Below are 27,534 nucleotides of genomic sequence, written 5' to 3'. Positions count from 1 at the left end.
TACCAACTCTCCAGTGATTCCTTGATGCCAGTGCCGTGAAAAGGATCAGTGTTTCACTGTGCACACCTCACGGATCTCCGGTATCGACATCATTGACTTCCGGTTACAGCATGAGCTTGCTGCCCCAGATTCATGGCTGCAGTCCTAGGAAATACAACTGCTGCTCAAATAAAATGTTGTCTTCTTGCAGAACAGTGTACAGCGCAGTGCTGTGTAAATTATAAAGCGTACAGCGCAGAGCCGTGTATATATTAGGCATATTAAGCCCACGGTGGTGCTTTTACTTCACGGGTCACATGCACTTCTCTTGCCTCACCCGACGCACGCACCTCTTTAGAATCTCCGCAGTCAGCACAGCCTAGAGACTGACTATGCCCACATATGGTCACATGGTTAAGACATCATCTCAAGTCCTTTAGCCCACTAGGATTCAGCATCTACAGATAAACTACTGGTCATGTGATTCCTAACTCATTCCACACAACCCACACCTTCCCATGACATCATACCTACCAGGAGCAACTCCATTCTAGTCACTACCCCAGCAGCATCCTTCAGAGCTGAAGGACCTGTGATGACATCACCATTATGTGATCTGTTCAGGGGGCTGAGCTAAGCAGAGCAGAGGAGTCCTACTGAAGACCTGTGATGGCAGTATGTGAGGAGAAGGGAAGACATGGATTCAATGTCAGAGCCAGGGAAATGCTGGGAGTTGTAGTTATCTCTTCTTATGCTTCCTCCCTGTAATGTCCTCTGATATTACAACAGCTTGGACATGCCTGGAGTTGTAGTCCCATCCTCTTATACCGCCTCCTGTAATGTGGTCTGATTTTAAATAATGGCTTAGGCATGCTGGAAGTTGTACCTCCTGTAACATAAAAATGGCCTAGACTTGCTGGGAGCTTTAGTACTCTCCTCCTATACCTCCTCCTGTAACGTGGTCTGATATAAAATAATAATGGCCTAGATATGCTGGGAGTTGTAGTCCTCTCCTCTTATACCTCCTCCTGTAATATGCTCTGATCAGGCCCATCGCATTCATTATTTTATACACCGGTTTGTGGCGTAGAAAATTTCTATCTACGACGGCAAAGGACCTAAGTTATGTAGAGACCGACGTCTCTATGTAACTTAGGCGCATTAAGCCGCAGCGGACATGGAATAAGACCAGAGTCTAAATCGCTGTCTTAGTAAGTATCCCCCCTATTGTCTATATATGCCTATATGTGGTGTCCCAGCATTTATTTCTTCCATTTAAGATTAATTGCTGTATTCGTGTTATCATTACCATACTACGTAATGCTGCCACCCTGTGGTCATTCTTGTTATAGGTTTCCTGAATGTATTATGTAAATCCTATTGCCTCTGTCTACTCCTCCCTTTCGGTGACATCGTATCCTGTTTGTTCTGGTCCTGTGTCTTTCTTTTCTGCAGCAGACTCAGAGCTGGTGAGAGCATTTCGTTTTGACCTCTAATGTCCTCTATATGTCTTTGCTCAAGGAAAACTCAATAAATTACCAAAGCATTTCCATTGTATCCTCCTCACTAGAGCTTCACATGCAACTGGTACCAGAACCTAGGGATATTAGTGAGTTCAACTGTCTACCATTGCTTGTACAGAGATTACAACTCACAAACAGTCACAGACTTCTCTAACGTACATCTGTGGCAGAATACCATATATGTATGGTCCCATAGAGAATGGAGTGGCAGGGTTCCTGCTTGACCTGCCACTCCATCAGACTGGAGGAACAGAACCCTGTTCTTAGGACTGTGGAGGTCAACCCGCCTCATGCATACCACAGCAGTTGGGATCAGCTGCTGATCTGCATATTTTGCAGGTGCTCTTGCTATTAAAGGGGTTGTCCACTTATTCTTTTTATTTTCATGACCTATGTTTAGGATAGCTCATCAATATCAGATCTGTGGAGGTCCAATTCCCAGCACCCCCACTGATTAACTGTTTATAGAGAAGGCAGAGCTCATACCTGGCTTCTCTTTATTGTTAACCTGCTTGCCGTCTAAACTGCAGCAGTGAGCAGTGTAATTATAGGATGGCTCCTTCCTGTTCCAGTGACTGTACTGTAAATGCACTGCACAGCCACTGCAAAGTAGACGAGACACAGGTAATTTCGAAGAGAAAGCAGCACTGGCACAGGCGGAGCTATCCCTTCATACAGCTAATCAGCGAGGGTGCAGGGAGTTGGACCCCTGCTCGTCTTGAGGATAGGTCATCAATATTAAACCACTGCTCAACCCCTTTAAAGGGAATCTGTCACCCCGATTTTGGACGATTATCTACGGTGAGTAGTCCTGCCCATACAGAGTCCAGATCACTAGTTTTTCTACTGCCCCCGTTCCCCCATTATCAGCACACAGATACAATGAAATACATTATCAGGACCACTGTGCACGCACACATAAGCCCTCTCCATTATGTTAAAACAGCACAACAGTCCTGACTGTGTATTTCAGTGCAGCTTTGACAGCGGACAGCAGGAAAATAAAACAGCCTACTGCCTGTAGCCTATCAGAGGCCTCACTATGGGGAAGGGTGTGTGTGTGGAGATGAGCACTATGGGGGCATTATATAGGGGCATTTTATATTGGCACCCATTATAGGGACATTAGCTCAACTGGGGGCACTAAGAGGGGACATTTTTTGTACTGGCACACACTATAAGGGGGAATTTTTGTACTGGCACACAATATGGGGGCATTTTTAGCATTGGCACACATTATGATGTTTTTTTTTTTCTGCCACTCACATTATAAGGGGGTATTTTTTTCTACTGGTGCACATTATAAGTGGGCATTCTTGTACTAGTATGGGCACTATGAGGGCCATATTACTTCTGAGGCACAGTGGGGATATTAGTACTGTTTGGGGAGCACTTTTACTGTGGGGCGCACCCTGGCACAATATCAGCTTAGCACAATTATTTTTGGGGGCATTATGGTTACACTGTTAATGTCAGGGACACTATTTGTTGGGTACAGTTATTTTTTAGGGCATTGTGTGACAATAATTATTGAAAGGGGCACTATCTGTGTGGTACTAGTATCTGTATGGTACTAGTATTGGGGGGCACAGTATTTGGGGTGGCAGGATGGGGTGTTCAAAAGTTGGGAGGATGATGGAAAAGTAGGAAACTAAGATGTCTGTTTGTGAAACTCTGCAGAGACCAGAGATGGCTGAAAGAATTCATCATGGCGGTCTGGTCCTAATGGAGAAGATGAGGAAAGAGAATATCTACATAAGAGGAGACGTCACTGGATGTAAGTGGTATGTGGTGCTGCATTACTCTGTGTGTTCCGTAGTGCTGTATGTAATGTTTGGAGGGAAGAGGTTAGGTTGAGAATTTTGCATTTGCGGGGGAAAGGGCACCATTTAAATTTTCACCTCAGGCAGCAGAAAGGCTAGGTGCACCTCTGGCCACTCATTTATTACTATAATTAATAGTCCAAAATTGGGGTGACACCCTTTAGGAAAAAATAGTTTTATAAAAAAAAAAACAACTCAATATGATCAAACCATTGGTGACAAATAACATCCCATGTTAAGCCACCACCACAACCACACACCCTTTTGGGCAGTGGATTAATTTGGCCAGTATTTTTTGTTGGGATAGATGGCAACCCTACACATAATACACCAGAGTCTGCTCCTCCTGTAGTATAGTGACCTGATGCAGACAATACACCAGAGTCTACTCAGAGACTCAATCTTTAGGGGTACAGATAAGGCGATCTGTCACAAAGACCGGGATCGTCGAACGGTGTGTTGTCTTCCTGGCGCTTAAGTTGGACACATTGCAGATCGGGTTGACAGATTACTGGGAGGGGCTAGAGAAGATCCAGCAGTCATGGTCCATATCGGAACCAATGACAAAGTTAGAGGTAGGTGGACCGTCCTTAAAAATGATTTTAGGGATTTAGGTCACAAGCTTAGGTCAAGGACCTCAAAGGTAGTGTTTTCCGAAGGTGGGGTTTGGGTTCCTGGAGAACTGGGCCAACTTCTCTGTTGGCTACAGGCTCTATCGTAGGCATGGGTTGCACCTCAATGGGGAAGGAGCAGCTGTGTTGGGGACAAGATGGATAGAAGATTGGAGGAGTGTTTAAACTAGGGACTGGGGGAGGGTAATTAAGTTATAGGATGGGAAGATAGTGCAGTTGGAGACCGGGGGCAAGGTAATGGGACTGGGGGAGAAATGGAAGGAGGGACTAGAACAGTTTAGAAGGAAAGGTGTAGGGTTGTAGGGCAACTTTCTACTGCCTACCCAAGGTCCATAAGGGCACACTACCCCTTAAGAACTGGAATTAGTGATGTGTGAGGAGGACTATGACCAAGTGGAAATAACTGAGACATGGCTGGATGACAGCTATGACTGGGCAGTTAATGTACAGGGTTACGCAGACCTGCATGGTATTGCGATGTGAGGTCACGGTTACTTAGGCAAACGAGGGTTGCTCTGGGTTACTCACAGTTTGTAGGGGAACCCTGGGCAGGCGTACAGCAGTGATAGAGAGGCTGGCACAGGGGTCCTCTAGGGCACTCTCTGTATATAGGGACCAGGCCTGATGGTGGGTGAGGTGCCCTGGATGTTTCAGATATTTAATGTGCCGGGGGCAAGGTCCCTTTAAGGTTCGTGACGCTAGTGCCTGTAACGGTGGCACACCGGTTGATGATGGTGGTAATAAGTGAGGAACACGTTGTGGTGAACCAAAACTTCCTTTACTGGAAACAGTTAACTTTATACAGTCTTTTGTAAGTTCCAGGTACAGCAGCAGTAATAAGCAGGCTTTCTAAATATATGGCAGGCACAATGTTCTTGCAAGATACACAGAGGGTAAAACACTTACAGACCAGGCTGCACTTCTTCCTCAGAAATCCTATGCACTATTCCTCAGAACTCCTGGCTGTCTTTATCCCAAGGCCCATATGCCCTAATGCTGGCTTTATCCTTGGTAGAAAACTTCCTCAGGTATATATCCTTGCTTTAGGTAAAATACTTCTGCCCTTCAGCTCTCTTGTCTAGCTGGAATACTGGCTCTGCTCTGCTTGGTTATGGGAACTTGGTTTCTCAGGAGGCAACTCTTCCCCTGGTGACAATCTTCTGAGCTAACTCTGGCTCAATATCCTCAGGCAGGCGGATCCACACTTACTAGCCTCCTGGTATCAACTAGAAACCTGGGCTGTCTAGTTGCATGTCAGAGCCTGCACCTCAGCCCCACTCTGGCTAAAGTGTCTTCTGGCCTCTGACTCTACACTCCTTTCCCTGAACAGGACCTGACTATTTATATTAGGGGTTCCCTAGCTCCCTCTACTGTCTTGGAGGAGGAATTACACCCTAACAGGCCTGATACACATTTAAAGCAGGAAAATGCACATAAATAACATGTATAAAGTGACATTTTGCATAAAAAACACAATGGCCCTGTTCCACAGGAGGCGGAGTACGACGTGGCCCAATTGACCCTTGTGTAGTGCCCACATTTACCTAGTGGGACACTACACAGTCTCTTTAGAAGGGATCGCAGAAACCGGAGAGGAGGGATGGGTCTGCCTTTATGCAAAGTCCTGTCTAAAGCCCACAGTCCGAGAAGATATAAGTGAGGGACACGAACATGTGGAGTCACTGTGGGTAGAAATCCATGGAGGCAAAAACAATAATAAAATACTAATAGGAGTATAGTTTATTATAAACCACCTAATATACCAGAGTCCACAGAAAATCTGCTACTAAACGAGATAGACGAGGCAGCAGATCATAATGAGGTGGTTATTATGGGGGACTTCAACTACCCAGATATAGACTGGGAAACTGAAACTTGTATATCTCATAAAGGAAACAGGTTCTTGGCAATAACCAAAGACAGTTACCTTTCCCAACTGGTTCAGGACCCGACTAGAGGGACAGCCATACTGGACATCAGATATGCAGGTTGGGGGACACCTGAGAAATTGTGACCATAAAGTAATAACCTTCTAATTGTCATTCAAAAGAGTGTTTCTTCAGGGAGTAACAAAAATACCAAACTTCAAAAAAGCAAACTTTAGCTAACTAAGAGAGGCCATAGGTCTAACTAACTGGGACACAGTCCTCAAAAATAAAAATACATCCACAAAATGGGATATTTTTGAAAGCATCCTAAAATCTAATTGTGAGAGGTACATACCTTTTATGGGAATAAAATGTTAAGGAACAAGAAAAAAACTGTGGATAATTAGGACTGTAAAGAAAGCAATAAATGACAAAAAGAAAGCATTTAAATCACTGAAACAGGAGGGTAGTGAAAGGAAAAAAATTGAATATGTAAAAAAAAAAAAAAAAAACAGCCAAACTAAAGACCGAGAGATTAATTACCAAAGAGAGCAAAACAAACCCTAAAATGTTCTTCAATTATATAAATGGTAAAAAGTATAAATCTGAAGGTGTCGGCCCTCTACAGAGTAAGGAGGGGGGAGTTGCAGAGAGCGATGAGGAGACAGAAAAGCTATTAAATATCATTTTTTTTCCTCCACTGTATTCACTGAGAAAAATAAACTGTCAGATGCAATGCAGAATGTACAAGTAAATTCCCCATTAAAAGTGCCCTGTATGACCCAGGAAGAAGTACAGCAGCCTCTTAAAAAGATCAAAATAGAAAAATCGACAGGACCAGATGGCATATACCCCAGTATCCTAAGAGAATTAAGTAATGTCATAGCCAGACCCTTATTTCTGATATTTAAGCACTCTATACTGACAGGGAGTGTTCCACAGGATTGGCGCATAACAAATGTGGTGCCAATATTCAAAAAGGGTCCAAAAACAGAGCCCGGAAACTATAGGCCGGTAAGTTTAACATCTGTTGTGGGTAAAATGTTTGAAGGTTTTCTAAGATGCTATTTTGGACTACCTCAAATAACGCCATATCAGCATGGCTTCATGAGGGATCGGTCATGTCAAACTAATTTAATCAGTTTCTATGAGGAAGTAAGTTCTAGACTTGACATCTGCGAATCAATGGATGTCGTATATCTGGACTTCTCCAAAGCATTTGACAATGTACCGCATGAAAGGTTAGTATATAAAATGAGAATGCTTGGACTGGGAGAAAACGTCTGTAAGTGGGTAAGTAACTGGCTCAATGATAGAATACAGAGGGTGGTTATTAACGGTACATACTCAGATTGGGTCACTGTCACTAGTGGGGTACCTCAGGGGTCAGTATTGGGCCCTATTCTCTTCAATATATTTATTAATGATCTTGTAGAAGGCTTGCATAGTAAAGTATCAATTTTTGCAGATGACACTAAACTGTGTAAAGTAATTGACACAGAAGAGGACAGTATACTACTAGGGAGGACAGTATACTGCTACAGAGGGATCTGGATAGACTAGAGGCTTGGGCAGATAAGTGGCAGATGAGGTTTAACACTGACAAATGTAAAGTTATGCACATGGGAAGGAATAATGCAAGTCACCCGTACATACTAAATGGTAAAACACTGGGTAACACTGACATGGAAAAAGACCTAGGAATTTTAGTGAACAGCAAACTAAGCTGTAGAAACCAGTGTCAGGCAGCTGCTGCCAAGGCCAATAAGATAATGGGTTGCATCAAAAGGGACATAGATGCCCGTGATGAGAACATAGTCCAACCACTTTACAAATCACTAGTCAGACCACACATGGAGTACTGTGTACATTTATGGTCTCCTCTGAACAAGGCAGACATAGCAGAGCTGGAGAGGGTCCAGAGGAGGGCAACTAAAGTAATAACTGGAATGGGGGGACTACAGTACTCTGAAAGATTATCAAAATTAGGGTTATTCACTTTAGAAAAAAGCCGACTGAGAGGAGATCTAATAACCATGTATAAATATATCAGGGGTCAGTACAGAGATCACTCCCATCACCTATTTATCCCCAGGACTGTGACTGTGACGAGGGGACATCCTCTGCGTCTGGAGGAAAGAAGGTTTGTACACAAACATAGAAGAGGATTCTTTACGGTAAGAGCAGTGAGACTATGGAGCTCTCTGCCTGAGGAGGTGGTGATGGTGAGTACAATAAAGGAATTCAAGAGGGGCCTGGATGTATTTCTGGAGCGTAATAATATTACAGGCTATAGCTACTAGAGAGGGGTCGTTGATCCAGGGAGTTATTCTGATTGCCTGATTGGAGTCGGGAAGGAATTTTTTATTCCCCTAAAGTGAGGAAAATTGGCTTCTACCTCACAGGGGTTTTTTTGCCTTCCTCTGGATCAATTTGCAGGATGACAGGCCGAACTGGATGGACAAATGTCTTTTTTTCGGCCTTATAAATTATTACTATGTTATGTATTATAGAGACCAGATACAGACACACCAGAGTCTGCTCCTTCTGTATTATAGTGACCAGACACAGATTTCATAGGTTGCAGTAGATCTCCTGCATATAGTAATATATTATATACTACTATATATACACTATATGAAGGATATCTACTGTGGAGTAGACACTACTATATTTGCACTATGAAGGAGATCTATTATATATACAGTACATATACTCTTTGCTGATGACCTTCTATAATGCATAACCTCCCCTCAAATTAGCCTTCCAACTATAATGTATGAAAGTCAGAAATATGGGAGATTGAGTAATTTTAAAGTAAATATTCAAAAATCTGAAGTACTCTCCCACAATAAGAAGCACTATATTTATCCTGATCTTTTTCTTTTAAATGGAAGAAGACTTTGGTGAAATATTTGGGAATACAACTTCGTTTCGGTGAAAACTTCGGTTTAAAGGGGTTATCCAAAGTATGGATGCCCCCCCCCCCCAATGCCCGGGCCCCTCATATAGATTATACTTAGCCCACTCCCCGACACTCGTGTCGATCCTGATCCTAGCACGACCGCCGCTGTATCTCCTAGCGATGAAGCGGCGGCCGTGCAGGGAGCAGGAGCGAGGCTGGGGAGTGGGGTAAGTATAATCCATATGAGGGATCTGGGCATTGGGGAAGGGGGGCATGTTTTATACTTTGGTTAACCCCTTCGATGCTGTATTAAAATGTATGGTCTCCGACGAGGCGAAGTGTGTTATTCCCGAAGTCTTGTAAGACTTCAGTGAATAACTTCGTTATTTGATTTTTTTTAGCTGAAAAAAACGTTTTAAAACTTGGCGCAGAGCTGCGTGTGTGGAGCAGCAGAGATGTGTATGTCTCAGGCGGCGCACACGTCTCTATCACCTCAGGAGGACGCGCTTCTTATTGTCAAGGAGAATCTGAATCCTCTCAGCTGTAAGCCTGACTCCGCCCACACATGGTCACATGGTCCTGACATCATCACAGGTCCTGTAAGCACAGAACAAGCACACACTGCTCTACAGGTGGAGGTAAGCAACGGTGCTCTGACCTCACTGCTGGTCCATGTGCCTGCAGCCCATTCATTCAATTAAAATAATCTTTATTTATATAGCGCCACCGTATTCTGCAGCGCTTTACAATTAAGCGGGTTCATGTGCAAATCAATTCATCACAGGATTACAGGCTAATGTACAGACGAAACACTAGAATCGAGGGCCCTGCTCGCAAGAGCTTACAATCTATGAGAAAATGGGGGTGTCGCAAAAGGTAACATTGATTCTTTAACGTATAATGCAGTGCTCCAGACAAAAAAAAAAAATATCAATGAGATATTGGCTCCTAATCCGAAAAATATAGGAGCCAAATGAGATTTTTTTAGTCGCCAAATTTTAAGGGTCAGAAACGGGGTTTTCCATTCATAAACCTCCACATTGAGCTCCCAGCAGCAGATAGAAGCCTGCAGGGCACGCTGGCACTTCTGGTGTGACATCACCTGGGCACACGGTCTTTGCTCAGCAGAGGTTCCGTCCCCGCCATGCTGTCCCTGGCACTTCATGAGCAGTCGACAGTGGCGCGTGCTCCCCTGCTCCATGAATGGCAGTTAAATAATCGTGCGTATTCATATGCATAAGACATTTTTTAGGGAGAAAAACTGCCTGTACGCTTGTACAGTCGTTATTGCGAATAGGGATGAGCGAATCGACTTCGGATGAAACATCTGAAGTCGATTCGCATAAAACTTTGTTCCCTCATTGCGACCTCTCCCGCTCACCTTGTCTGCGATGGGTGTAAAGTGGTTGTCCCAAATGGCCATTTATTACATAACCACTGGTTAGATAAGTCTGGGGCTACATGGTGACTTTGGCCCCCAGACGAGCGTTACTCCCGCAGCGAGTCCGCAACACAGCACCCGGCCTGACCTCCCAGCGTTGACAGGAATCACATAGCATTATATTGATTTATGATGCTATCTAACCCTTACAGTTCTGGAATGTATTGGATAAGGCCTCATGCACACGACCGTTGTGTGCATCCGCGTCCGTTCCGTCATTTTTCACAGTTTAGCGGAGGTCCCATTCATTTCTATGGAGCTGTGAAAAAAAACGGATAGTCCGTGATCCGTGATTCCAGTCCATCAAAAAAGTATAACCTGTCCTATTCTTGTCAGTGGAAAACGGAGGACGGACCCATTCAAGTCAATGGGTCCGTCAAAAAAAATGGATGCACAACTGGTATGTCACCCGTGTCCGTTTTTTTCTACAGGACCTTGGTGCAATAAAATTACACTTTTCATTAACCTTCTTTTTTTTCCCCCTGTCAGACAAAAAAAAAGGAAGACACAAGGAAACACAACTGAAGCAAAATCGGACACGGACCACTGAAGCCAAATCACTGACGTGTGCATGAGGCCTAACACTGACAGCATTATGTCAGTGTTATCCAATACATTCCAGAACTGTGTAAGGGTTACATAGCATCATAAATCAATATAATGCTATTTGACCCCCCGGCAGCGCTGGGAGGTCAGGTGGGGAGCTGCGTTGCGGACTCGCTGCGGGAGGAACGCTAGTCTGCAAGGGGCCTTTGGCTGTGACAAACCTCACATGGCCAGAGATCACAGTGTAGCAATGCAGCATTGCCACTAGTGAGAGGGGTCATTTTGCGACCTGCACATTGTCATGACAGCCCCAATAATTCTGTGGCTGAGCGCACTGCAGCTGTCCACCATCATTGCCCTCTCTTCTCCACCACTTGCCCCTTACATGGGGGGCACAGGGCACCCTCAGCACATGGCGCAGTGTACGCAGAACGCTCACTTCCATGCGTCGCATGACTGAAAAACTCGTCTACTTTAGCTGCCCCTTGTCTATGGAGCAGTCGGCAGTGAGCGCACTGTGTTCAGCGCGGGAGAAAGGGGGGGTCAGAGGAGCAGCCAATGGTACGGCAGCACGCTGATACTGACCAATCAGCAGCCTCCTCACTAATAACAGAGCTCTGTACTGTGCGGAGCTTTGTTATTGGATTTCTGTGTGTCTGCTGGATGCAAGACCCTTACTACTTAAAGCGGCAGAGCAGCGGAGGGTCTAGGCGCAAATGGCGACAAGACTACAGGTGTGTGTCCAACATAAATTAGTTGGTCCATGCACCTGGAGTAAAAACTACCCCAGCTTCTGACTGGAGTAGTTTTTCACCAACATTTATGCCTACTATAAATGCTGGTAAATTTGTTGTGGGCGATACCCTGAACCCCGCCACTCCCTCGTCACTCCCAAGTGTCGAACGCAAGCAAAAATTACCGTGTGACAAAATGTCGCGCTGGCGGTTAAAATGTCACAAAAAAGGCTTTTGCAACATTTTCTCTTACACCAAAGCCCGGCGTAGTGCCAATCATAAATGACTCCTAAGTTAACTTTCTGAGAGATTCAGTTTCAGGACATGATTTTAATAATCACTGGTGTTTTGTAGTACAGCAGGGGTGATATCTCGGGGAGAAGTATATACCATTATGGAAGTGCTCACTAGTATGCATTAGGTGCAGGGGAGTGATACGCTGTGAGCGCTTCTTATACTCTCCCTCCCTGGTCTTCTTCCCTACGGCCACGCTGCACTGCAGGTCCTGACTGCGTACAGTGTCAGGATGTAGTGCGCACAGTATGACCCAACTCTGCACACAGTCAGATGACAGTGCAGTGCGGGCCCGGAGAAGACAAGGGAGCGCGACCTCTGCAGAGACTGCTGGACCTGGAAAGGAACGGCAGAGCAGGAGAGGTAAGTGAGGTTATTTATTTTAAAAGTCTGATCTGAGGTCTAATCTGAGGTCTGATGGGGGTCCGACATAGAGATCTGATAGGGGTCTGGCATGGAAGTCTAATCTTAGGTCTGATGGGGGTCTGACATGGAAGTCTGATCTGAGGTCTGATGGGGGCCTGATATGGAAGTCTGATCTGAGGTCTGATGTGAGGTCCTAAAATGGGGGTCTGATCCCAATTTTATACCCTCATGTCAAAGAGGCTAGAACGTATACACTGTAAATGTTTTCCCTTATTATCTACAGCTAATGTATTTTTACATGAGATTTTGTGTGTTTTTTTTAAACAGGTTCCTACATAATAGGAATTGTCTCCATTTGATATTTTCTACATAAAAGAATTTTCCTGATTGACCCATCAAGGATGGATAGGGACAGAGACAAGATGGTAGAGAGGATATTAAATCTCACCCTAGAGATACTCTTCCAACTTACTGGAGAGGTGAGAGATTTTGATGATGTCACATTAAATCATTCTGAGCCTTGCCATGTGCCCATCCTGCAGTCTATGATCACGAAAATTTTACATTTCCCCTATATTTTGCTTTTATCTATGGTAATAACAGATGACACGACTGAAGAGGTGAGAGATTCTGATGATGTCACATTACATTAGTCTTATCTATGGTAATAACAGATGATATGACTGAAGAGGTGAGAGGTTCTGATGATGTCACATTACATCATTCTTATCTATGGTAATAACAGATGATATGACTGGAGAGGTGAGAGATTCTGATGATGTCACATTACATCATTCTTAGCTATGGTAATAACAGATGATATGACTGGAGAGGTGAGAAATTCTGATGATGTCACATTACATCATTCTTTTCTATGGTAATAACAGTAGAGTTGAGCGGACACCTGGATGTTCGGGTTCGGCCGAACTTCACAAAAAAGTTCGAGTTCAGGACCCGAACTTGACCCCGAACCCCATTGAAGTCAATAGGGACCCAAACTTTTGAGCACTAAAATGGAAAGGGCTAGAGGGCTGCAAATGCCAGCAAAATGTGGTTAAGAGCATGGCAAGTGCTCTGCAAACAAATGTGGATAGGGAAATGACTTCAAATGACATAAAATATGTAAAAATTATAATCTTGATCTGAGAGGACGAGGTCCATATGGAGTAGGAGGTTGAGGAGGCAGTGGATGTGGCGGTGTAGGTGGAAGTGGCAGTGGAGGAGGAGGAGGTAGCCTACACTGGTTTTTGGTTTTAAATTTTATTTTGTATTTTTTAAATTGGGGTACACCCCAAAACATTGGGAAATATAACCTGTGATAACCCACTCCAGCGGTGGTAAACAAACGTTCAGACGATACACTGGCTGCAGGGCAGGCCAGCACCTCCAAGGCGTAAAGGGCAAGCTCAGGCCATGTGCCCAATTGAGGAGGGGGTGCGCATCAATTCAAGAAGAATTTTTGAAATTTAATTCCCTGTCACCTATGCAGAGCAGGGGTTTGTATACGGCAAAATTGGTAAAATGTCACTTGACAATGTAACAGACGATTTTTTTGAAATTTATGTCCCTATCACCTATGCAGAGCAGGGGTTTAATCACTGCAAAAATGGTCAAATGTCACCCAAAAATGTAACAGACAAATTAGTGAAATTTGTTTACCTGTCTACAAGGTAGAGTAGTTGGTATATCACACCCAAAAATTGGTGAATTTCACCCGAATATGTAACAGACAAATTAATGAATTTTTTTTTACTTGTCTACTAGGTACAACCGGGATATATCACACCCAAAAAGTGGTAAATATTACCTGTCTACTATGTATAGCAGGGGTATATCACACCCAAAAATTGGTGAATTTCACCCAAAAATGTAACAGACAAATTAGTGAAATGACATAAAATACAATATGTACAAATTAAAAAAAATGTACTTGATTTAAAAGGGTGGAGGTCCATATGGAGAAGGAGTTTGAGGAGGCGGTGGACGTAGCGGTGTAGGTGGAAGCGGCGGTGGAGGAGGACGAGGTAGCCAACACTGGTTTTTGGTTTACATTTTTAATTTTTTTTTGTTTATCAGGGTACACTCCAAAAGAGTGGGAAATATCCAAAATACAACAATGAGCAATTGCACTGCAGTATAACAATGGCTGGTTAGTGCCGGTATACATGTCTATTCTGCACAAGGTACGGACAAGTCCTGTGGGATCCATGCCTGGTTCATTTTAATGAACGTGAGCTTGTCCACATTGGCTGTGGACAGGTGGCTGCGCTTGTCTGTGATAATGCCCCCTGCCGTGCTAAACACACGTTCAGGGCAGGCCAGCACCTCCAAGGCGTAAAGGGCAAGCTCAGGCCATGTGCCCAATTTGGAGACACAGAAGTTGAAGGGGGCAGACCCGTCATTTAGTACGTGTAGGCGTGTGCACAAATACTGCTCCACCATGTTGCTGACATGCTGCCTCCTGCTAAGACGTTCCATATCAGCTGGTGGTGCTGGTTGTTGTGGTGTGCTGAAAAAGCTTTTCCACATTTCGGCCATGCTAACCCTGCCTTCTGAGGTGCTGGTGGTGCCCCAGCTGCGTTGGTGACCTCTTCCTCCTCCTCTGCCTTCGCCTTGTGCTTCCACTGTGCCCCCGCTGTCAGGTGGGAATGCCACCAGCAGCGCGTCTACCAGCGTGCGCTGGTACTTGCGCACCCTACGATCACGCTCCAGTGATGGAATGAAGGACGGTATGTTGTCCTTGTAATGGGCATCCAGCAGCGTGGCCACCTAGTAATCAACACAAGTTAGAATGTGGGCAACTCAACGGTCGTTGCGGAGACACTGCAGCATGTAATCGCTCGTGTGCCAGGCTGCCCAGAGGCAACGAAAAGCTGTCCTCTGTGGGAGGTGTATCGTCTGTGTCCTCTGTATCCCCCCAGCCACGCACCAGTGATGGCCATGAGCTGGTTTGGGTGCCACCCTGCTGTGAACACAGTTCCTCCTCCTCATCCTCCACCTCGTCATCCTCCAGAACTGTGCCCTGGCTGGGCAATTGTGTACCTGGCGTTTGTGGGTGCAGGAACCCACCCTCGGAGCCACTTGTGAATGACTGGCCGGAAACCCTATGAAATGTTCCCTCTTCCTCCTCCTGTGCCACATCCTCTTCCATCATCGCCAGCAGCATTTTTTCAAGGAGGCATAGAAGTGGGATAGTAACGCTGAGAACGGCGTTATCAGCACTGGCATGTTGGTGGAGTACTCGAAACAGAAAACAAGGAACACAGGTCTCGCATGGAGGCCCACTCATTGGTGGTGAAGTGGTGCTGTTCCGCAGAGCGACTCACCCGTGCGTGCTGCAGCTGAAACTCCATGATCACCTGCTGCTGCTCGCACAGTCTGGCCAGCATGTGCAAGGTGGAGTTCCACCTTGTAGGCACATCGCATATGAGGCGGTGAGCGGGAAGGCCGAAGTTACGATGCAGCGCTGACAGGCGAGCAGCAGCAGGGTGAGAACGCCGAAAGCGCGCACTTTATGCAGCAGCTCTGACATATCGGGGTAATTTTTAAGGAACCTCTGCACCACCAAATTCAGCACATGCGCCAGGCAAGGGATGTGCGTCAAACCGGCTAGTCCCAGAGCTGCTACGAGATTTCGCCCATTATCACACACCACCAGGCCGGGCTTGAGGCTCACTGGCACCAACCACTCATCGGTCTGTTGTTCAAGGCCTGTCCACAGCTCCTGCGCGGTGTGGGGTTTGTCCCCCAAACAGATGCGTTTTAAAACTGCCTGCTGTCGTTTACCCCTGGCTGTGCTGAAGTTGGTGGTGAAGGTGTTACGCTGCCCGGAAGAGGAGCCGGTAGAGGATGAGGAATCTGAGTAGGAGGAGGAAGCAACAGGAGGCAAACTGAAGCACCCTGCAATCCTTGGTGGTGGAAGGACATGCGCCAAACTCCTATCCGCCTCAGGCCCATCTGCTACTGCATTTACCCAGTGTGCTGTTATGGAGATATAACGTCCCTGACCGTGCTTCCTGGTCCACATATCCGTAGTTAGTTGGACCTTGCCACAGATGGCGTTGCGCAGTGCACACCTGATTTTGTCCCCCACTTGGATGTGCAGGGAAGGGATGGCACGCCTGGAAAAATAGTGGCGGCTGGGCACGGCGTACTGTGGGACAGCCACCGCCATAAGGCTTTTAAAACTCTCCGTCTCCACCAGACGGAATGACAGCATTTTTAAATGCTGGCATTCAGGGCCAGGAATCGCGGGTGGGTAGGGGGGTACTTCCTCTTCCGCTCCAGTGTTTGGGAGATGGAGAGCTGAACGCTTCTGTGTGACATTGTGGAGATGCTTGGTGACCCAGGTGGTGGTGTTGCTGGCAGATCCTCTGTTTGCGGGGTGGCACTGTCACTCCAGAGGTGGATGAAGAGGCTTAGACTGCAGCAGAAGAGGAAGCAGGAGGAGCCAGAGACCTTTCTTGGTTTTTGAGGTGTCTACTCCACTGCAGCTCGTGCTTTGCACTTAAATGTCTGGTCATGCAGGATGTGCTCAGGTTGAGAACGTTTATGCCTCGCTTCAGGCTCTGATTGCACAGCATGCAAACCACTCGTGTCTTGTCATCAGCACATTGTCTGAAGAACTGCCACGCCAGGGAACTCCTTGGAGCTGGCTTTGGTGTGCGCGGTCCCTTGCTGCGGTGGGCAGTAGCAGGCGTACTGTCTAGAGGACGGCCGCTCCGCTTTTGCACCCTGCTCTCTCTTCTGCTGTGCTGGTGGCTCTGTGCGACCACCGCCTCTTCCTCTGAACTACACAGGTCACTCGCATGACCTTGATTCCATGTGGGGTCGAGGACCTCATCGTCCTCCACATCATCTTCCACCCAGTCTTCACCCCTGCCCTCCTTGTCGGTCTGCACACTTTCGAAAGCCACAGCAGTTGGCACCTGTGTTTCGTCATCATCCGAGACGTGCTGCGGTGGTCCTCCCATGTACTCATCTTGAAAGATAAGTGGTTAGGCATCGGTGCACTCAATCTCTTCCACTTCTGGGGCAGGGCTAGGTGGATGGTCCTGGGAAACCCTGCTAGCAGACTCATCAAAAAGCAGAAGAGACTGCTGCATGACTTGGGGCTCAGACTGCTTGGCTGATTTGTAAGGGGGTGAGGTGAAAGACTGATGGACATCGGCTGCAGGTGCCAACTCTGATCTTTAAGCAGGAGAGTGGGTGGGAGACAATGTAAAGGAACTGGAGGCACTGTCAGCAACCCAATCTACTATCGCCTGTACTTGTTCTGGCCTCACCATTCATAGAGCCGCATTAGGCCCTACCAAATACTGCTGAAGGTTCTGTCGCCTACTCACACTTGAGGAAGGTGTTTCACTTGTGCGTGTAGCTGGCACAGATCAACCACGTCCTCTCCTTGCAACAGAAGCTCCACCAGCAGCACCACGATCGGGGCCAGTCCCTTATTTGACGCTCTCCTCATATTTCTCAAATTTAGGATCTTGCCCAAAATGGGTGTTTTTTTTAATAGCAGAATAGAACAACAGTATCTAAAGGGTGTATCTCACTATGACAGATGCAGACAAGGCCGCAAATTGAGTTTTTTTGCCAAAAATGGGTGTTTTTTAAATAACAGAATAGAAGACCATTATCTAACGCGTATATCTCACAATGACAAATGCAGCAAGGGCTGTAATATTAAGTACTTTGCCCAAAATGTTTTATATTTTTTTACACAGAATATTATTGCTGTATTTCAAGATTGTATCTCACACTGACAGATGCAGACAAGGCCGCAAATTAAGTATTTTGCCCAAAATGGGTGTTTTTTTAATAACCGAATATGACAGCAGTATATAACGCTTGAATTTCACACTGACAGATGCAGCAAGGGCTTTAAAATTTAGTATTTTGCCCAAAAAGGGTGTTTTTTAAAACCCAGAAAATTATTGCTGTACTTCTAGCTTAAATTGCGTACTGACTAATGCTGCAAAGGCCACAGATGTAGAATCTTGCCAAAAATGGGTGATTCTTTTTAAACCCAGAATATAATTGCAGTAGTTCAAGCTTCTATTTGACTGTCACAAATGCTGTGCTGACGCTGCCCACCTAACTAACAGACGGATAAAAGTTATTTTTCTGGTTCACTGGGCTCAGGGCAGGGTAAAAAGATTGTGCACTGCACCCACAAAACAAAATCTAGGTCTATTGCTGAGTTAACAAGCACTTCTGATTTAAAGATTCTGTCCTATTCTCTCCCTCACAGCAGCAGCATCCTATCCCTACACTAATCAGAGCAGAGTGACGTGCAGCGCTACGTGACTCCAGCTTATATAGACGCTGGGTCTCATGCTGCACTGGCCAATCACAGCCATGCCATTAGTAGCCTGTGATGGCTTCTAAAGGCACACCAGTTAAACGCTTGTTGGTTGGCTGCTCTGCAGCCTTTCAAAAAGCGCCATTAACTCAGCGAACACCGAACCCGAACTTTTACTGAAATGTTCGGGTCCGGGGTCCAAAAATCCTAAAGTTCGGTACGAACCCGAACTTTACAGTTCGGGTTCGCTCAACCCTAAATAACAGATGATATGACTGGAGAGGTGAGAGATTCTGATGATGTCACATTACATCATCTTATCTATGGTAATAACAGATGATATAACTGGAGAGGTGGGAGATTCTGATGTCACATTACATCATCTTATCTATGGTAATAACAGATGATATTACTGGAGATGTGAGAGACTCTGATGTCACTTTACATCTTTCTTATCTGTGGTAATAACAGATATGACTGGAGAGGTGAGAGATTCTGATGATGTCACATTTAGAGATGAGCGAATCGAAGTTAACGAAGTGGAATTCGATCCGAATTTTAGGAAAAATTATATTCGCACTGAATCCGAATTTCCTCGCGCTTCGTGGTAAGCTTCGTGGCTGCTGCACGTGTGAGGACATGGAGCAAGGAACTCTGGGAATGCGGGATCACCCATAATGCTGTGCACGCATCCAATCAGCAGCCAACCAGCCCTGTGATGTCACAGCCCTATAAATGGCCTCTGCCATTTTCCAGTGTACTTAGTGCAGGGAGAGACATCAGCAGGCGTGAGGGACAGTGGTAGGAAAGACTTTATTGTGCTAAAAAAACGATTTACAAGTTCAGGGAAAGATTATTCAAGGTGTAGGGAAAGGATAGGGAGGAATGATTTCACAACATTTATGTAGAACAGGGTTCAGTAGGGGAGGTTACAGCCTGTGTAATAGGAACAATCCTATTACACTTTGCTGCACTGACTGGGGAGCCAAATTGCCATTATACAGCTCTGTAATTCCAGCAAACCGTTCTTGTTATTGGGGTGCAAATGTTGTTTGATACAGCCATTAACAGGGTTTATTACAAGGAAATATTTCTATGTCTTATTTGCCCTTGTGCGGTGCAGTTATATGTTCTAAAGCATTTTTTGGCTTGTATTAGTGGGGAAAAAAGGTTTTATTAGGCGTTGTGTGGTGAAGTGTGAAAATTACAGCCTTTTTGGCGTGTATTAGTGGCACAATTTTTTTTTTTATTTGCCGTTCAGCGATGCAGTTATATGTTCTAAAGCCCTTTTTGTTGTGTATTAATGGCAAAAGAAAAATATATTTGCCAATCAGCGGTGCAGGTATATGTTCTAAAGCCTTTTGTGGAGTGTATAAGTGATAAAAGAAAAATATATTTGCCGTACAGAAGTGCAGTTATATAGCCTTTTGTGTCATGTATAAGTAGAAAAAAATAAGGGCCTATTTGCCGTTCAGCGGTGCAGTTATATATTCTAAAGCCTTTTGTGTTGTGACTAAATGGAAAAAAAATAAGGGCCTATTTGCCGTTCAGTGGTGCAGTTATATGTTCTTAAGCCCTTTTTGTCATGTATTAGGGCAAAAGAAAAATCTATTTCCCGTTCAGCAGTACAGTTATATGTTCTAAAGCCCTTTTGTGGAGTGTATAAGTGGAAAAAAGAAAAATATATTTGCCTACAGCGGTGCAGTTATGTTCTAAATCCTTTTGTGGAGTGTATAACTGGAAGAAAATAAGGGCCTATTTGCCATTCTGCAGTGCAGTTATATGTTCTAAAGCCCTTTTTGTTGTGTATTAGTGGCAAAAGAAAAATATATTTGCCGTTCAGCAGTGAAGTTATGTTCTAAATCCTTTTGTGGAGTGTATAAGTGAAAAACAGAAAATTATATTTGCCGTTCAGCGGTGCAGTTATATGTTCTAAAGCCTTTTGTGTCGTGTATAAGTGGAAAAAAATAAGGGCCTATTTGCCTTTTCAGTGGTGCAGTTATATGTTCTAAAGCCCTTTTTCACGTGTATTAGTGGCACAAAAAAGTATTTGCTGTTGTATGGTGAAGTGAGAAAATTTTAGCCCTTTTTAGCATGTATTAGTGGAAAAAAAGGGCTTATTAGCCGTTGTGCGATGAAGTGAGAAAATTACAGAGTTTTTTGGGGTGTTTTAATTTCCTTTTTATTTATTTATTTGATCTAACAGTGTGTCAGACAGAAGTGCCAGGCCATGCACAGGGGAGTGGCAGAGGCCTAAATGTTTCTGGCACAGGTCGCAGCAGAGTAAGGGGGCGTGGCAGTAGGAGTCTCAGCAAGAGTCCTGAGCTCCCAATGTCATCTAGCAGTCGTGTCTTGACCAGCAACCCAGCGGTTCTTGAATGGTTGACTCGGTCATCCACTTCGTCCCAAGTGACATCAGACACCCCCAGCCAAGAGTCGGTAGGTTCATCAGACACAACCCTTAGTTGGCATGGCCCGGGAGCAGGCCCTGTGCCCTCACTTGTTCTCAACCTGCCTCTGTCCTTTTCTGTTCCCTCAGCCAGAGAAGTATTATATGCTGTGGGCTCAGCCCCACTATAAGGCGAGGACGAGCTACTAGAGGAGAGTCAGCAGCCACTGGCCAGCCAAGATGTGGAGGAGACATCCGCCGCTTCCTACACTAGTGCTGATGAGAGTGGCGTGGGAGCTGGTGTTGCGAGTGGTGAGGCTCCTGACCCAGAAACCGTTGAGGAGGACATCAGTGATGTGCAGACAGTACTTGATGATGATGATGATGATGATGTAGCTGATTGCACTTGGGAGCCAGGTGAATTAGGGGCTTCATCATCATCGGGAGAAGAGGGTGGCAGCTTGTCCGCAAGGCAGCGGCGGAGCCAGCAAGTCGCTAGTGTGGCCGGGAGTCAGCAGGGTGGCAGCAGTAGGAGGTAGGTAGCCAAACGTGCCTGGGGTAGACCACCCGCTTCACAGGAGCCTACCTGCCTGGAAAGTATTGGTGCACGGGTTCACGGAAGCAGCGGCGGTAGCAGTCAGTGAGTGCGTAGTGTTGGGGGTAAAATCACCTACTCAACGGTGTGGCAGTTTTTTGTTAAGCTGCCGGAGGAGGAGGTGAACATGGCCATATGTAGAATCTGTGGGCAGAAGGTGAAGCGTGGCCAGGGTGCCAATGTTGGCACCACGGCCCTGCATCAATACAGGGAGTGCAGAATTATTAGGCAAGTTGTATTTTTGAGGATTAATTTTATTATTGAACAACAACCATGTTCTCAATGAACCCAAAAAACTCATTAATATCAAAGCTGAATATTTTTGGAAGTAGTTTTTAGTTTGTTTTTAGTTTTAGCTATTTTAGGGGGATATCTGTGTGTGCAGGTGACTATTACTGTGCATAATTATTAGGCAACTTAACAAAAAACAAATATATACCCATTTCAATTATTTATTTTTACCAGTGAAACCAATATAACATCTCAACATTCACAAATATACATTTCTGACATTCAAAAACAAAACAAAAACAAATCAGTGACCAATATAGCCCCCTTTCTTTGCAAGGACACTCAAAAGCCTGCCATCCATGGATTCTGTCAGTGTTTTGATCTGTTCACCATCAACATTGCGTGCAGCAGCAACCACAGCCTCCCAGACACTGTTCAGAGAGGTGTACTGTTTTCCCTCCTTGTAAATCTCACATTTGATGATGGACCACAGGTTCTCAATGGGGTTCAGATCAGGTGAACAAGGAGGCCATGTCATTAGATTTTCTTCTTTTATACCCTTTCTTGCCAGCCACGCTGTGGAGTACTTGGACGCGTGTTATGGAGCATTATCCTGCATGAAAATCATGTTTTTCTTGAAGGATGCAGACTTCTTCCTGTACCACTGCTTGAAGAAGGTGTCTTCCAGAAACTGGCAGTAGGACTGGGAGTTGAGCTTGACTCCATCCTCAACCCGAAAAGGCCCCACAAGCTCATCTTTGATGATACCAGCCCAAACCAGTACTCCACCTCCACCTTGCTGGCGTCTGAGTCGGACTGGAGCTCTCTGCCCTTTACCAATCCAGCCACGGGCCCATCCATCTGGCCCATCAAGACTCACTCTCATTTCATCAGTCCATAAAACCTTAGAAAAATCAGTCTTGAGATATTTCTTGGCCCAGTCTTGACGTTTTAGCTTGTGTGTCTTGTTCAGTGGTGGTCGTCTTTCAGCCTTTCTTACCTTGGCCATGTCTCTGAGTATTGCACACCTTGTGCTTTTTGGCACTCCAGTGATGTTGCAGCTCTAAAATATGGCCAAACTGGTGGCAAGTGGCATCTTGGCAGCTGCACGCTTGACTTTTCTCAGTTCATGGGCAGTTATTTTGCGCCTTGGTTTTTCCACACGCTTCTTGCGACCCTGTTGACTATTTTGAATGAAACGCTTGATTGTTCGATGATCACGCTTCAGAAGCTTTGCAATTTTAAGAGTGCTGCATCCCTCTGCAAGATATCTCACTATTTTTGACTTTTCTGAGCCTGTCAAGTCCTTCTTTTGACCCATTTTGCCAAAGGAAAGGATAATAATTATGCACACCTGATATAGGGTGTTGATGTCATTAGACCACACCCCTTCTCATTACAGAGATGCACATCACCTAATATGCTTAATTGGTAGTAGGCTTTCGAGCCTATACAGCTTGGAGTAAGACAACATGCATAAAGAGGATGATGTGGTCAAAATACTCATTTGCCTAATAATTCTGCACTCCCTGTATATGCAGCGTCACCATAAAGTGGCCTGGGAGAACCGTGGCTCTGATGTGGTGGTCTAGCCTGCCGCAGCAACCGCTGCATCACCTAGTGGCACGCACCCGGTTTCAGGCAGTCAAGGCTCCACCACCCCAGCCGAAGGGAGCTGTCTGTCTTTCCCATCATCTGCTGGTCCTAATGCTCCTCCTCGTCAGTCATTCTATCAGCAATCGATCACCGAATCGATTGCCAAGAGACAACTGTATGCATGAAGGCATTCAACGGCGCAGAAGCTGAATGTGCTCCTGTCCAAGTTGCTGGTGTTGCAGTCCCTCCCTTTCCAAGTGGTGGACTCTGCACCTTTAAGAGAACTGATGGCTTGTGCCGAGCAGAGGTGGAGAGTCCCAAGCCATCATTTCTTTGCCAAAAAGGCAGTACCAGCCCTGCACACACATATATAGAAAAGAAGGTGGGCCAGTCCTTGAGCCTGTCGGTGTCTGCCAAAGTGCACGGCAGCACCGACGTGTGGAGCTGTAACTACGGTCAGGGACAATACATGTCCTTTACAGACCACTGGGTGAATGTGGTTCCTGCCCAGCACACCAGCAAACTTGGCCAGGTGACGCCGCTTCTGCCCCCACGTTGTCACGTCGTTGGTCCTGCGACAATGTCCGCCTCTGCCTTTTCATCCTTCACCGTGTCCTCAGCCTCCACTGCAGCGACAATTCACAATGCCCCTCCAGCATACCACATGTGCAGGCCACAGCGGTGTCAAGCTGTTCTGCACCTCGTTTGCCTGGGGGCGAACGGAGTCGCACAGGGGAGCAACTGCTCCATGTCCTTCATCAAGAAATCGAATCCTGGCTTTCTCCGCGACAACTCAAAATCAGAACCATGGTGACCGACAACGGGAAGAACATGGTGTCTGCGCTGCGTCAAGGAGGGCTGAGCCATCCGCCCTGCATGGCACAAGTGTTCAATCTGGTTGTCAAGAGGTTCTTGAAGTCTTCCACCCATCTGCAAGACATCCTAGAAATGGCCAGGAAACTTTGCATGCACTTCAGCCACTCGAACACCACAAAGCACACCCTCCTTGAGCTGCAGCGGCAGAACAGCATCCCCCAACCTAGGCTGATATGCAACATTTCCACCCGTTGGAATTCCACCCTCCATATGTTGGACCGACTATACGAACAGAGAAAGACCATCAATGATTTCTTGATGATCCAAGCAGACAGGAGTACTCCTCTGTGTAACCTTGATGTCAGCCAGTGGCAGCTCATGCGTGACACCTGCCGTTTGCTCAGGCCCTTTGAGGAGGCCACGTTATTTGTCAGTCGCCAGGACTACGGGATGAACATCATCATTCCAATGCTTCATGTCCTGGAACAGAGGCTGGTAAATCTGGCTGGTCAGGGGACTGGAGACGTGGCGCCTAGATATCACGGCCACATGAGCCCTGTGGGGGCTGAACTGGAGGAGGAGGACATTGGAGCACAAGCAATGTGTAGCAAAATGGGTGGTTTTTACACACAGGTGACATGAGAGGAGGAGCAGGAGCAGCCAGAGTAGCTGGCGATCAGGAAGATGAGGTAGAGGACCCAGACACACCGTGGCGGTATGCAGTGGAGATGGAGGCAGGGAGTCCCTCTGAGTCACTTGCACAAATGGCGCGATGCATGCTCACTTGCTTGCATAGTGACAGCCGAATTGTCACCATTCGGCAGAGGTCTGACTTCTGACTCTCCACCTTGTTGGGCCCTTGCTACCGGTCCAAAATGGGGGCCTTTTTTACATCCGCTGAAAGGGAGGACAAACTGAACTACTATAGAGACCTCCTATGTAGTGAGTTGGCCACTGCCTATCTGCGCCATCGTCCATCCTCTTGTAGGTCTGAACTGAGGGGCCCTCTGCACTCACGTTCCTCTGCCATGGCTGCTGTAGCAGGATGAGGGGTTAGAAGCAGTTCTATCTCCATCAGCAGCAACTTGAGTCTAGGGTCGCTGATGAGCAGCTTTCTTCACCCGCCTAGTGAAGAAAATTCTCACCAGCAGCTGCAGCAGCTAGACCTGGAGCAGGACCTGACCCAGCAGGTGGTGGCATAGTTGGACACTCTGCCACCCCACATTGAAGATCCGCTGGACTACTGGGCAGCCAAACTGGCTTTGTGGCCGCAACTAGCAGAGTTTGCCCTGGAAAAGCTGTCCTGCCCGGCCAGTAGTGTGGCATCAGAGCGGTTGTTTAGTGTGGCGGGGGCCTTAGTTACCCCAAGAAGAATGTGGAGATACTGACCTTTATCAAGATGAATCAGGCATGGATCAGCCAGGATTTCCACCCACCAATGCCTGATGCATCAGACTAGATCATCCATGGTGCCACACCAACACTTTGACAAAAGAGACCGGTTTCTTCTGGCTACCTGGCTACCTTCTGGCTACCTGCCTCAGCTACTGTTCTGATGCTGCCTGCCACCCGCCTGATGCCACACATCTGATGCCAAGTGCTCCTTCTTTCACCCACCATCTTCAGTTGGTACTCGTATTGTCACCCACCTCCTCACTATGTCACCTTGCCACTCTGTGGTCTACTGATGCTGCTGCCAACTCCCCACTCTATCACCGGGTCACTTTGTGGTCTCCTGATGCTGCTACCACCTCCTCATTATTTCACCGGGTCACGCTGTGGTCTCCTGATGCTGCTGTCTCCTAATGATAATGCTGCCATCTCCTCACTATGTCACGTTGCCACTCTGTGGTCTCCTAATGCTGCTGCCACCTCCCCACTCTGTCACCGGGTCACTCTGTGGTCTCCTGATGCTGCCGCCAACTCCACACTGTCAATGTGCCACTCTGTGGCCTCCTCATGCTGCTTCCACCTCAGCACCATGTCATAGGGCCACTCTGTGGACTTTTCATGCTGTTCCCACCCTCCCCACTTCATGACTGGGCCACTATTTTGCCTTTCGGCCTGGCTGACATCATTTATTTGACCCTTCTTCTGATCTGTGAGAAGGAAGGAAAAATGAGAGGCACAACGGATCCTGTCTGTGTAGCAGCTATAAGGCCTATATAGTCCCATCAGAATTGGCTTGTGATTTGGTAGCCAAAAGCAGGACTGGGTACAAAACTCAGAAGACGGGCAAATATTCCATTCATGTATCATCTCTGTTTTGGATCCACTCCTGTTTTTTTTTTTTTGCATTAGCAATACTGATGGATTAGTGACCAAATGCTGACTGAGTGAAGGCGGGTGCTCAACAGACAGGATCCGTTTTTTGGGGGTTATTGTTCTGACGGATCAGAGGAAGGGCAAAATATTCAGTGACGTCAACACAAACTTACTGCTGACACTCCACTTCTCCACTCTGTCGGGGGGCTCTACTTGTATAAGTGTTTAATAGAACAGATTCTGTACAAAAGGAGAGTGCTTCTTCTTGGTGCTAACATCGACCTGTAAGGCTGAGTTCATACTTCAGTTATTTGGTCAGTTTTGGCCCCGTGACTGCCCAAATAAGTGAAGTGTGCAGTGATTCTAAGAGCGACGCCTGTCATACTGACTCACAGTATTAATTTACTACTACAGCCGACTCCCTATGCGTGTTACTGCAAGGCACAGTGTTCTACACCAATATAAAGGCTCTCTGCAGCCAGGAAATAGCCGTTCAAACCAAATTTTTTCTAAAGATTCGGCGAACCGGCCGAATCAATTTTTTTTACATCCTTCTTATCTATGGTAATAACAGATGATATGACTGGAGTGGTGAGAGATTCTGATGATGTCACATTACATCATTCTTAGCTATGGTTATAACATATGATGGAACTGGAGAGGTGAGAGATTCTGATGATGTCACATTACATCCTTCTTATCTATGGTAATAACAGATGATATGACTGGAGAGGTGAGAGATTCTGATGATGTCTCATTACATTATCTTATCTATGGTAATAACAGATGATATGACTGGAGAGGTGAGAGATTCTGATGATGTCACATTACATCATTCTTATCTATGGTAATTACAGATGGACATGGCTGTAGAGGTGACGGACTCTGGAAATGTCAGTATTGATAGTTATTACTGTGTCTCCCCATACCCAGGATTACACAGTAGTCAAGAAGATCTCTAGTGAGCGCTGTCAGGCTCCTGTGTCTGAAGGATGGGGAAGAACCCTGAGCCCAATCACAGGACCTCCATCTCACTCCCTGATACATGAGGAGATCAATGAACAGAAGATTCTAGAACTCATCCACAAGATGGTGGAGCTGCTGACTGGAGAGGTGACACTGCTGGGAATGCTGGGACATTATACAGTAACAGCACTGGAGGGGTCTGGGTGATGACTGTATCATTGTGTTGTCAGGTTGCTATAAGGTGTCAGGATGTCACTCTCT

General features: G+C 46.1%; 1 protein-coding gene and 1 long non-coding RNA gene across 2 annotated transcripts in view; both read left to right on the top strand.

Moving 5' to 3' along the window:
• LOC120992102 (oocyte zinc finger protein XlCOF6-like) overlaps nucleotides 1-27,534 on the top strand; it is a 770,548-nt gene that overhangs the window by 207,274 nt on the left and 535,740 nt on the right. The gene's annotated exons all lie outside the window — the stretch shown is intronic.
• Nucleotides 12,453-27,522, top strand: LOC120992138. Its single transcript, XR_005776928.1, has 3 exons — nucleotides 12,453-12,590; nucleotides 27,241-27,420; nucleotides 27,504-27,522. It is a non-coding gene; the product is annotated as an uncharacterized LOC120992138 (long non-coding RNA).

Source organism: Bufo bufo, chromosome 2 (assembly GCF_905171765.1).
Source record: "Bufo bufo chromosome 2, aBufBuf1.1, whole genome shotgun sequence".
In the NCBI taxonomy this organism is placed as follows: Eukaryota; Metazoa; Chordata; class Amphibia; order Anura; family Bufonidae; genus Bufo; species Bufo bufo.
Note: the sequence above shows the minus strand (reverse complement) of the source record. Positions and strands in the feature narration are given on the sequence as shown.